The sequence below is a fragment of the Lissotriton helveticus genome, chromosome 1_1, assembly GCF_964261635.1.
Source record: "Lissotriton helveticus chromosome 1_1, aLisHel1.1, whole genome shotgun sequence".
NCBI lineage: Eukaryota > Metazoa > Chordata > Amphibia > Caudata > Salamandridae > Lissotriton > Lissotriton helveticus.
In genome coordinates this window covers 1,350,990,665-1,351,003,827 of record NC_136057.1, presented here as the reverse complement: position 1 = coordinate 1,351,003,827, position 13,163 = coordinate 1,350,990,665, and the positions used below count along the sequence as shown (strand labels likewise).

At 44.5% G+C, this 13,163-nt stretch overlaps 1 protein-coding gene and 1 long non-coding RNA gene across 3 annotated transcripts in view; one reads left to right on the top strand and one right to left on the bottom strand.

Annotated features, from left to right (window-relative positions):
- MEI1 (meiotic double-stranded break formation protein 1) overlaps positions 1-13,163 on the bottom strand; it is a 3,250,839-nt gene that overhangs the window by 3,139,584 nt on the left and 98,092 nt on the right. The window lies entirely within an intron of this gene.
- Positions 5,805-11,717, top strand: LOC144824160 (uncharacterized). The gene is made up of 3 exons (XR_013608912.1): positions 5,805-5,883; positions 10,246-10,400; positions 11,583-11,717. It is a non-coding gene; the product is annotated as an uncharacterized LOC144824160 (long non-coding RNA).

Genomic DNA, 13,163 nt, shown 5'->3' with positions numbered 1-13,163 from the left:
AGTACACTTATTGTTGTTGCAGATCTCCCTCCCCGCTGTCCCCTTCCTTTCCCTCCCCCGCTTGGCTATCCTGGTGATCTGTATATTCAAACTCCAGACACCGGGGACGTCAAGAGGTGGAACCCTTTATCTTCAGCACAATCCCGAAGACATCGGAATACTAAGCCTGACATTCATCATGAATTTAAATGTTCGGTTTAAGTGGAACAAGTTCCATAGCATTGTTGCTTAGTCCTTCATCCCTTACAGGTGGCTCTTCAAACGTGATGAGTCTTTCTATTTGAACTTCTTGGATTGTAGCTAGAGGAGAACGTCTGCTACATCGGACTCCACTAGGCCTACTGTTTAGTATCGGCCACATAGTGTGGTTTGATTAAGTCGATTGAGACAAAAAAAAAATTCCGGCAAGAGGTGGTAGCAGCACATTTCTTGTTCCGTGTGCTGCAAGGACTGGTACAGGTTTTCTGTAAGAAGGTCCAAATTCCTTTTTGTCCGCCGTGACTACCTTGACTTCTTCAGTGGCGTTCTGCTTTAAATGGACATTGCTTTTTTTGTCCTGGATTCATTCAGATCCTATAAAACAGCCAAACGATCATAGAAATGAAATGTTTTTTCTTCCACCACTGTGCCTTCACAATCAAGATCAGGTACCCACATTTGTGTCCCAAAGAGGACCTCATATGGAGTCACTCCCTCTAGAGAGCTTCTTGGCTGGTTATTTAATGCCGGATGAACCCCATAAAGGTGTGTGACCCAACTACCGCCCTTGCCTAATACCCTAGCTGTTAAAGACTGCTTTAGGTCCCGGTTTTTTCTCTCCACAACAGAATTTCCCTCAAGATGATACGGGGATGAGAACCGCAATGCTATACCCATTCCTTCCATGGCCTCTTTGTAAGCCCAAGAGCTAAATGCAGGGCCACGGTCAGAGTGTAACGTGCTAACTGCGTATGTACCGATAAAGACTTCGAGCATCAGCAGGACGCTGAGGCCATACCCATAGGAATCGTGAGCTGGAATCCACTGCCACCATGATATACCTGTAAGCCCCGTCCGTTTGTAAGGGGCCGCAGTGGTCCAAATAAACACATGCAAGAGGTTTGTCTGATTTCAGTAATGGTGTCTGTGCCGGGAGTGCAAGGGTGGAGCCTTTTATCTGCTGGCAGATATCTCATTTCAAGACATAGGGGCCGATTAGGATGGCAGACGGACTTGCGTCCGTCCGCCACCCCTGAGTAGGAGGGACCGTCCGCATGGGCAGCGGCGGTCCCTCCATGGCAATTAGGATGTGACCGCCAGGGTGGCGGTCACATCCTCTATTTTTAACATTGCAGCGGGTGCAGCTTCAAGCTGCACCCGCCGCAATGTTAAAAATGCATGTGTTGCATTTACATGCACAAAGCGGCAGGCACCGCACGGTGCCTGCTGCTTTGTGTACGCAAATGCAGGGGGGTACCATAGGTACCCCCCATGTGCACCCCCCATTCACCCAGGGGGCCCGCAACAGGCCCCCAAAGTGAATGTCCGTATGCTTTTCCATGGCGGAAAAGCCGCCGTGGAAAAGCATATTTACACAAACATCATAATATGGCGGACGGTGTCTCATAGACACCGCCTGCCATGTTATAGCTTTTCCGCCGCGGTCGGAAGCCGACCGCGGCGGAAAAGCGGCGGACGGAATTCCAGACCCACCAGCCATCCTAATTTGGCGGTGGGTCTTTGGAGTCTCCGCCGCGGTTTTTCCGCATCCTCCAGGCCGGCGGACACTTCCGCCGGCCCGGAGGATGCGGAAAAACCGCCATCCTAATGAGCCCCTTAGTCTTTAGTTTGCTTAGTTAACCCTAGCCACCAATAGCGTTGTTTCAGTAAAGTAATAGTAGTATTTAAGCCTGTGTGCGCAGAGTCCAAACCCTCTTGTGCAGCTAGTATTTACCCCTGCCTACGATCCATATTTGGTATTACTCTATCCCCCACTCCAGGAAATGAGCATATGGAATGTTTTGTGCATCTAACTTTTGGAGTATCTGAGTGGAAATTTTTTAGGCACTTCTGTGCTTCATTTTCGGGATGAAATGACAGCCACCATTATATCTCCGTCTATTCTCGTTTTTTAACCCCTTCGACGCTCATGACGAGCTCAGCTCGTCATGAGGTACACCTCTCGTACGCTCATGACGAGCTGAGCTCGTCATGAACCACGGGTTTTTAAAAACTTCAGCGCACAGCGGGAAAATGCGCCGCACGCATGGCGTTAAAGAGTCAGCGCAGCTACGGAAGACGTGCGAATAGCCCCCTTTGCAGCTTCATCAGCCAATGAATTCCCTTCAACGTGCACGGTACACGTTGATGACTCAGTGTATGGATCACGTGAGTCCTTGGTATTTTGGATTTCAATTCCGCTACCTGTTCCCGTAGCATTTTGTGCTTTATTGTGCCACATTTTGCATCCTTAAAGCCGTTCTGCTACCAATGTTGTAAGTACTCATTGTACGGCTGTACACAGTAAAAGGAATCACACACGATGACTGTGGGGAAGTCGTGATCCGTATTTACAAGTGCCAGTATCAGTGCTTTTAATTTTGCCAACTGAGCCGTGCAGTCTCCTAGAGATTGCGCTTTTGTGCAACTGGGATGGAACTTGCCATCATGCATGCGACCTTTTACGATTGCACATGCTGAAAAACATTGTTGCTTACTCCCTATGGCCGGTTGCGCAGATCTGTCAGTGTATATAATATATTCATATTGTTCAAGAGGCAAGATTAAATTAGGTAGAGGATATTCTTGTTCATATTGCAGGAATACCTGTGTTTTTAAACTGGGATCAAATCTGTATTCAATGTCTGTTGCAGTTAGAGAATTTGCCCATTGTATCCATCTGGGATGGAACGCTTTCGCATTTGGGATGCTGGCCTTAGTAACAGCTTCTAAATCTGGTACTGGAGTTACAACAATAATGCGTTTCCCCTGAACCAGTGTTCTTTCTCTCTCTACCAGTGTCTGAACTGCTGTCAGGATTTTTTCTGTTGAAGTGAAACGCATTTCTGCATTTGTGTACAGGTGTGATTATTATTGGATTGGTACTGTTTCTCCTTCATCAAATGTTAAATAAGTGTACCCGCATTGACCCGCTATGATTCGGATCACTAAGTGACATACGTTTACACGTTTGTAAGTGTTTGGAAGTAAGCATGTCTTCCTGGAGTAAATGAAGAATATTAGTATGTTCTTGTGTCCAATTTTTGACTGAAAAGTCAGGTTTTATTAATTCATAGAAAGGTTTTACCCTTTGTGCGTAATCTAGAATGTATGTCCTGCCATAATTTAGGAATCCTAATATTGATTGTACATTTTTTTAAGATTTTGGAAGTTGGAGAAGCGCACACTTTCCTAAAAAGTTAGCTGCCAGACTTTTGCCTTCACTTGACAGCTCATATCCCAAAAAAAAGGCATTGAGGTGGGCGATTTTTGACTTTTTAAAGTTGACCTTGTAGCCCTCTGCTGCAAATCCCATATTATTGGTGCTTACCCTGGGCAAGTGCCTCGCTAAGTCGTCGTCTGTCAGATAAATATCATCCACATAGAACAACGCTTCTTCATCAAATTTGTGAAGTAACTCTGTTACTCTTGCTGAAAATACACCTGGGCTTTTTTATACCCTCGTGCTAGACAACAGAATTGTCGCTGGGACCCCAACGCACTGAAGGCGGGCAGATACCCGCTTTCAGGCGCTATATTTTGACAGAAAATCCCTTTGAGATATCAAGAGTGGTTTCGTATTTTTTGCGCACAATGTTATTCATTAATGCGGCACTATGTGCATTTTGGACAGAAAATGTCTTTGTGTATGAGTTTAGATGTCTGTAATCTAGAACTAGACGATATGTATTGTCGGGTTTAGTGACAGGAAACAAAGGATTGTTCATTGGAGCGGTACATTTTTCAATTACCCCCTGGTGTTCAAGTTGATCTAAGATCTTCCTGATCGTTTTTTTAGCTTCTTGCTTTATAGGATGTTGCCACTGAGCATTAGCTGAAACTTTTAAAGTAATCATGTGGTAGGTTGAGTTCTCATCCAACCGTGCGTGATTTTTGCACAGTGCTGGAGCTTGGGCTACTGCCCACTCCTGTGCATAAGCATGTTTTAAGTGAATGGGAACATAGTTGGAAAATGCAGGAAAAATTATACTTTCTCCCTGGGGCACTCCATAACGAATGCAGGTGGCCAATCTTGTTCTGCTAACAGGATTTCATAACCAGATGATAAGTTCTTCCAAAAAAGAGCTTTTACTTTCCTGGGCTTGTCGCCCTCCAGCCGGAGTGTTACTTCATATAACCTATGTGGGACGCTCACCCTGGTGTCTGGTGTTTCCACTGTGATGTAATCATTCAACTCCACTGTCACCAGAAATTCCTTCAGGTTCAGGCGAGCTATTGTTACTTCTTCCGCACTGTCTAGCATCGTCAGAGCCCATTCCTCGTTCAGAAGTAGTGTCCTCAGAATTCTGGGCATGTCTGATTTCCAGACCAGCAACTTTCTTTTTCTTAAATTGAGGTTTTGGATTTTGCTTATCTTCTTTTTTAGAAGTAAAGTCTTGAGCGCGCTGCTTGTCTCAGGACTGTGTGCACTCCTCTCTGTGTTTATTTATTGATTTTAAAGGTTTTATATAGCGCTGCCTAAACCCGGAGGTATCAGAGCGCTTTACATGAGTATCAGGTCAAAGTTACAAGTTACATCGATTAGAAAGGTTACAAAGTTATAAAAGCATACAACATAGTTACTTGTAAGGTCGAGATAAACAATCATCACAAATATGTAAGGGGAAAAGCAGGCAAGGGAAGAGATTCAGGGGAGGGGGGTAGGAGCAGGAGAAGTAGACAGATAATGAAGCCGGGAAAGAGGAGGGGAGGGTGAGAGACACCGCATGGAAAGAGGAAGGGAAGGGCGACGGACACACACACCGGTAGACGAGTCCAAGCAACGTCCAAAGCAGTGGCGGTTTTCTTTCAAGGGCGGCTGGGCTCCGCCCTCCCTATCGACTTGTAAGTCAGGGATTTAAAATGCTAAGTAACAGCAATGTTACTTACCATTTTAAATCCCGAACCGAAATGCCGATCAGAGCCCCGGGCCATCTGTCATCCTGCTGCCTGCCTGCCATCAGTTTAGGACGCACTTGAGCGAGCGTCACTGCAGCAGCAGGCAGGCCAGGCAGGAAATGGAGGCAGCGTGTGGGGTGATTTGTGACACATGCGCTTTGCGCATGTGTCACAATTTAAGGCTAAAAAGACTGCCGGAGTGTAAACACCGGGCGCATTAGGTGCCAGCCCGGGAATATAAAGAATGGCCCTTTTGGGGCCCGCCCAGAAATGACGCAAAGCAGCCTCATAAATTTACAGCAGCCTCGGGCGGCTACATTGTACGCCCGAGGCTGCATTGAAGTGTAATCTACATGAAGGCTGGGGCATGATGACGAGTACACTCTCACCCCACCCTTTGATCAGTCGTCACTGGAGGGGTGGGGACATGCATAACTGACCCCAGCCATCTCTCAAAAACGACTCATTTGGGAAAGGTCATTTTTTAAAATACAATAATCATTACACTGAATGATTATTGTATATAAACTTTTAACTTTAAAAAAAAAAAACGCTGTAAGCATTTTATTTATGTCACAGAGTCATGAGACTTAACTCATGACCCTGTGACGTGGTGTCACATGCTGCACAGAGTAGAGCTTTCACTTTCATCCTGAAAGTGAAAGCTTTACTGTTTCAGCTCTCTCTGAACCAGTAGCTGCTGGACAACAAAAGGAGAAGCACAGCCAGCCAGCAACTAGCATCAACCGGCTGACTGACCAAGACAGAAGCTGCCTGATAACTGGGGTAAGTGTGAAGTATTAATTATTGTTCTTTTAAATTATTTTTGCAATATTTCCATGATTTAAATATACTACTTTGTAATTATTTTGACATATAGCACACTCTAGTCTAGTCATAGCTGCCAAGGTTTCAGATTGCCATGTGTGACATTTTCATAACTTCAGTGTAATTATGAGTGCCATTTCAAGAAATATGAGTGACACTTTGTCCTGCGCAAAATCACGTAACAAAGACTAGGGAAACACATAAATATATGAAATGACACCCATTTGAGCAAGGTAGCTCTAAGATATTGCCTTAAGAATACACTACCCTACATAGAATATGGAGACCTCAGTGTTATAAGTGTGGTCAGTCTCTTCACTTATGTGTATTGTGTAATCCTTGTCAAATCAGCCGATCTTCATGTACTCCGCTCCAAAAGAATATGATTACATGAAAACGTGTGTGTGTCCGTATTAGAGGCTGTGTAAAAAACAAACAGCCACCTTCGCTTAGTCATTATTATTATTTCTGAAACTCTCAACGTTCTAGAGCCTCATGAAAAAATTTCAAGGGGGCTACTAGAGAAACTTTTTTTATACGACTATCTCACCAGATGTGATTTCAGTGAGCTATATCATGACTGACCTGTGTTCGTGTTTTGCCTCACTCTCCCCCGCCACTGTTCAGAGAGCCCTGCCTGGTGGTTACTGTCACGCACAGTGCACCGTGAAGATTATAAACTTACTGGTGTCCTATGATCAGATCTGAGACTCAGACCGAGAAGCCCTGTGGCCCTGCCTGCATTTTCTGTAATAAGCACAATGATCAGACTGCAGATTTAAACCAGGAGGCTCACTGGGAAGGATGATGAGCGTGAGCAGCCCTGCAGAGGAGATGCTATTGTGTGAAATTAATTTATTTTTCAGATGACTCATTGATGTAGTAGTATTATAAACACTGCATGGTGGTAACTGTCACGCACTATGTGACCCGTGAAGATTATAAATGTACTGGTGCCCCTATGATCAGATCTGAGACAGTCAGACAGAGGTTAAGTCCTGCGGCCCGCGTGCATTTACTGTAATGATCACAATGATCCGACTGACTGCAGATTTAAATCAGGAGGCTCACTGGGAAGGATGACGAGAGTGAGCAGCCCTGCAGATGAGATGCCATTGTGCTAAATTAATATATTTTTCAGATGCGACCTCATTGATGTAGTAGTATAATTAAAAACGTACTTGAACTAGAAGAGTTCAGAGACGTTTCCCGGTCCCCGCCGAGGCCGCACAGCTCAGCTGCAGCACTGACTGCTCGGCAGCATGATGCACTCTGCTGGACTGCATCAGTCTTCTTCTCCGGCGACCCCCAGACACTGGCTGCTGACACACTCCTCGTCCCCCCACTTGGCCGTAGTTTAATTTGCGCCGCCGCCCGCGATTATCACCAATGCCACTTCTTGCACAGCGGGCGGCGACTGACACTGTCTGTGTGTCCTCCTGGCACTGTTGTCGCCGCGCCGGTAACATTTCTCTCGGGGTCATGGGTCACTGACTGAGTGCTACATTTCACGTGTCATTTTCACGTCGTTCCTTATAGATTGCAAGCTCTTTAGGGAGTTGTATCCACAATAAGCAGTACACAAAAGCTCGGACATGAGGCCGGTGAGGAAGGAGCAGATCCATCCAGGGCTTTGTTCCGGATGCTGGCATCGTGGAATCTTGTGCAGAGGGTGTGGTGGGAAACGGTGTTGAAGGCGGCTGAGAGGTCCAGCAGGAAGAGGGAAGCTGTTTCCCATTGGTCGAGGCATTTGCTTTAAGGTTTGAGGCTCCAGATATCTCCTTGGAACTGAAGGAGGCCTGAAGGCCCTTTAACTTCGGCCTTTGTTATGGGCCCAGGTGAAATCTGATAAGCTGCTGCCCCCCTCCACTTGCACATTGCAGCTCGGAATGATAGCGGGCAACGTGCAGCAGCAGGCGCTGCTGAATGTGTCAGTTACAAATGGGGTTTTTGTTTGGCTAAGGTATACACCTAAGCCAAGCAGTACCCACCACCACTCAGGTTAATTCAGATGCAAGATTACCTGTGCTCCTCGTCTGGTAGCTTGGCGCAGAGGAGGCTTATCAAAGAGGCAATGTGTAAAGTATTTCTGCAACGCATAGTAAAGTAACAGTGAAAGACAAAGCAAAACACTCCACACTAGCTCTAGAAAAATAGACCATCTTTATGTAATTAAAACCAGGCCTAAAGGACAGCAATTCAATAGTCTATCAAGAGTTATGCCAGTACTAGTAATGTTAATAGCTCATCACAGTGCTCAGGAACCTTTAAGGGAGTTACAGTAATCCTCAAATGAGCCCACCGGCCTCCTCCGCCTCGAAAAGGTTTTCAATGCAGTGGGAGTTGAAGTTAGCCTGCACAGGCCTTCGGGACAGTCCCAGGGGCTTGGAGTCACTGCTCTCGTTGTCGGCGGTCTCGCACACGGGGTCCACGTGGTAGGAAGAGGAGTTGGGCTCTGGCATGGCCGCTGGAGCACAGGCAAGTCTGTGGCCCCATACTGCTGTGTTGGTGGGCCTCACACATGGAGCTCCTGTTGGTAAGAGGTACAGAGGCAGGCAGGACTGGTGTTCAGCCATAGTAGATGCAGTCTTGTGAATCTTCGGCCCAAAGAGCCTGGATAGAGCGAGCTCAGATCGTTGTGATGCTAGGCAACCAGAATGCGCTCACGCCACTCGGTGCTCCCGGCGCTGACTGAAGGTAAAGGTCTACACCGCTGCGGTATCTTCAGAAACAGCAGTGTCAAATACGACTAGTAGCAAAAGGTGACCGAGCGCCAACACAGCAGGCGCTAGACTATGTGAGTGTGTCTGGTGGCCCAATAGCATACAAATAGCCCTGATTCTTCCATAACAGGAGGAAAGCTAACAAGTTCTTGGGAACTTGTAGGATATAGAGGCCCAGTTGTCCCTCATTGCAGAGGTAGCAGGGAGCAGGCCAACATAGCTGAGCAGAGTGCATAGGCAGTACAGCAAAGCAAGTGACAAAGGGGCAGTTCTTCCTAGCAGTGTTGTACCTCATAGTTGCAGAGTCTCCTCCAGACCCCAAAGTGAACTAATTTGGGGATGTCACAGCGAGGTCCAGTACTAATACCAAAATGTGTCTTTGAAGTGGGGGAGACAACAAAAGACAGCTGTCTTTGATTCTCAAAAGGCCCCTGCCCTTTCTTCTCTGGTCCAGGCACACTACAGGCGGTTATATAGCTATTTGTGTTGGAATAGGCACAGCCCTATTCAGGTGGAGGTGTCAGCCCCACCCTCCTTCTATGTTTAATGAAGTCTTAGTGCAGTGCTATAATTTGACTTGATAATGTCAAAGCTTTCAAATGTTAAAAAGATACACTTTTTAAAATTTTGAAGAGCGTTCACTTTCACATTTGTAGTCCTGTCAAGTACCACTCATTAGTGGTCAGACTAGTGCTGCTGTCCGCATCACCACACTAGAATGCTTTATTCATTCAAGCTATAGCACACCTGGGTCCTAACCACCTTGCATGCTTTCTGAGTAGCTGCATTTAGGCAGCAAGCACGCTGGCAGTAAGTGCATCGTGGTCGTGAAAAGCATGCAGTCTGTCCCACTTATTTTCTTGCCAAAATCACATTTCGGCACTGCCTGGAAAAAATAATCACCAATCTCTTGCCAAACTGCCTGCTTTCCCACAGTGTAAAACACTTTCTTCAGTTAGCGCAAGTCATAAACAAAAAGAAATCCTGACCCGGCTGGCAGAGAGTGCTCCACGTAGAACCAAAGGGGTCGCCCTATGCCAACTGTTGTTTTCCAGAAAGGCGATGGAGTATAGGCTACTTAGAGGTGGCAGTGGCCTTGGTGCTGACAGTTTTCAAGCTTGGGGTCTGGTTGCTGGAAATGATCACTGGCTTATCTGTCCTCTGACTCTCTAGCCCCCTGAATGTAGCCGGTGTAAACCCTTAACTCACCATCCCTCCTCTAGTCACATGAGGTGTTCCCATACCTCTGCTCACTACTTCAACAGGATTCTAGAGTTCGGGCCAGCGGCACAGGTGCTCACTGCAATGCACACATACTCAAACATATACACACATTCGTTCACATAGATTCATGTTTAAACATGGGCATGCACTTCTTTGCAGAAATATTCAACTGTACACAAAATTTCACACATCACCATGTTTGCAGAGACCCAGGAGCTCACTTGCACTCATGCACATTCCATTGAAAAACACCTGAATTTATTATTTTTATTTGTTTTGTGTAAAACATTATTATACAGAAAGCTCATTGGCTTGAAAAATTACATGAATGCAATGTAATTGCTGGTAATAATTATTGTTTTAATTCTTTTAGCACATGAAAAATTGGAGTTAAAACTGGTCGTGATATAATCACATTCAAGATCAGTACTGAGAGATATCGAAAGAGGACAAGTGGTAGTTCTGACTCTGCTGTAACAGGACATTGATCAAAACTCAGCTTCGTGGTCCTTAATCTCAGGCCACAAGGTAGGACATGGTTCTCTATTTACGGCAAAGGTCCACATTCAGCTGTATATAGATGCCAACTGTGTGGTCTTTAGGTGTGGAGGACTGCCTGTTGGCTTATCCTAGCAGAACAGTTCAGAGAGTGTGAGCTTGTAGCGAGTTGAAAGTTCAAGGGAATCATTTTTTGTTTTTTATCATGAATTATGAAAAATCCCAAAATGTTGATTTTGAAATCTTTTATTTTTTTATACACTTTCATTTATTTAACTGTGGCCTGATAATCTCTTACTATCCCTTAATGCTTTTCACCCTTAAAGCCTTTAAACCCCAAACTGCCCATATATTGTATCCTTTCTTCCTGCTTAAAAAAGTACTACTCTAATTCATTATAGCCCTCTACTACTACTTAGTGCTACCCTAAAATCTCCTAACTATCCCTTAAAGCTAACTATACTTGAATTGTTACAATGCATTGCTAGTCTCCGGCCCCTTTACCCCACCTCATTTTAAATGCTCCTGTCTACTTTAGGAGGATGCCTCTTACCCCTGATCCCAGTACACTCATCTTTGCTCTATAATTCATGGCATTTTACCATGTTTTAGGCCACTGTTTATTTTCATTCTAGTTTTTTCAGTCGACAATATTTTTTACAGCAATGTTTTTCAGCCTATTTTTTTGCACACAATATTTTTACTGCACACAGATTACGTACAGTGAGTTGGATATATAAAATTGATCTAATGTGTTGTGACAGTTGTGACGGTTGTCCATTTAGTAATAGGATCACTGATAGGACTAGCACTGTCTATAGGCTGTAATTTTAGTCTGTCTTGTGTGTAAAATAGGTCATTTCATCAATGTGTAGAATATCAAAATGGTCTAACTGCAATGTTAAACTCTTAATTGAAAAACTATGCATTTATTTTGCTGTGTTGGGTACAGATGAGTACTGGATATATCAGAGATCTGCCTAGAACCCTTTTAAAGGGTATTGCTCAATTAGTCTCTCATTCTTTTGAAGACATTTTTCAATATGTTTTGTATTATTTGCCATCTAAAGTCAAGTCAAAATTTATAAGTACACCCTTTAAATTCTAGGCAGATCACTGAATTGACATGCTCAAGCTTTTCAATCACCACTGGTGTTGTGCATGCTATGGCACCTAGCCTCGAAGCTCATACCATATTTTAATTATTAACAGGATCCCAGGAGAAATTCTGCAAAAATTTACAAGGCTATACCGCTTGGGGAACAGCTGTACGTGCTGCTGCAGTTGCATTCCTGTCAGACTGAAGATGGATGTGGATGAATAATTGCTGTTACTTGTGTGTGCATGGCAATTTATATTAGTGTTTATTTAGTATTTTGCGTAATATCGTTTTTGTGTCTTCAACCAAGGGAATTTTAAAAAACAGGCTAGGTTTTCTATTTCCAATCTGATATATTGCTGGACACAATGAACACAGTTGACAGTTTACTCATAAACCCATTTTTGGGTTTGACACATGCAGATAAACTGCAAGTGAAAACATTAGGAGCTGATAAACCTCAAATTAAAATTGAGCAGTCTACAAAAGATAGGGGGAAGGGGTACACACGTCGCTTTACCAGTACGTGGTATGATAGGATTGAATGGCTTACTGGTAGCGCTTCTAAAAATGCTTTTTTCTGTTTCCCATGCTTACTCTTTGGAGGTGAAGTTACCTGGACAAAAAGAGTTACTGACCTAAAGCATCTGGCTGAAAAAATAAAAAAAACATGATTAATGTAAATCCCATTTGACAAATATGTTAAAATTATCTCTTTTTGGTAAATCGGACATTGTACAGCAATTAAACGAAGCATACCGTGTGGGAGTAAGAAAACATAATGCAGAAGTGGATAAAAACCGATACATTTTATCAAAATTGATTGACTGTATTCGATTTTGTGGTGCCTTTGAATTGGCATTACGAGGCCATGATGAAACTGAAGAGTCTCTAAATCCTGGCGTGTTCAGGGGCCTTGTTGATTTTGTCTCCAGCATTGGCAGTGCTATGGAAACACATTTAAAAACAGCCACCGTGTTTAAAGGCACTTCTAAAACTATTAAAAATGAATTGCTGGACTGTATGCTGGAAGTAATAAGAGACTATATTATACAGCAGTTGAGAACCACTGATTATGTAGCTATCCAAGCTGATGATACAACTGATGTCTCTACTAAGACACGGTCAGTTCTGGTCTTCCGCTACATTGATGGAAATTGCAAGGTAGCTGAAAGATTTTATTGTTTCACACATCTAAAAAACTCATCTGCAGAAACAATTGCCTCAGCCATTCTTAATGAATTAAACATTGTTTTCCCTGAGCAATGTGCTAAAGGAAAAGTAATTGCTCAAAGCTACGATTATTATTATTATTATTATTTATTTTGTAGAGCGCGTAGTCACCCGGGGGTATCCCAGCGCTAAAAAATCTTATCTCCTGAGTACAGTGGGCCAAGGGAGGGGAAGAGGGAAGGAGGGCCAAGGGGGAGGGCAGGGAGGGCGGAACAAAGGAACCAGATCAGGGTGAGTGATTCACTGTGGGAAGAGGTGGGTTTTGAGCTGTTTCCTAAACCGGAGGTATTGAGGTTCAAGGCGCAGGGCTCGGGGGAGGGCGTTCCAAAGTCGTGCAGTCTGGACTGAGAAACGTCTTCCTCCCGATCGGGCTCTCTTGAATTTGGGGGCGGCAATGAGGTTTTCGGTGTCAGAACGGAGAGGTCTTGAAGATTTGTAAGGGGCGATGAATTTCTTGAGAG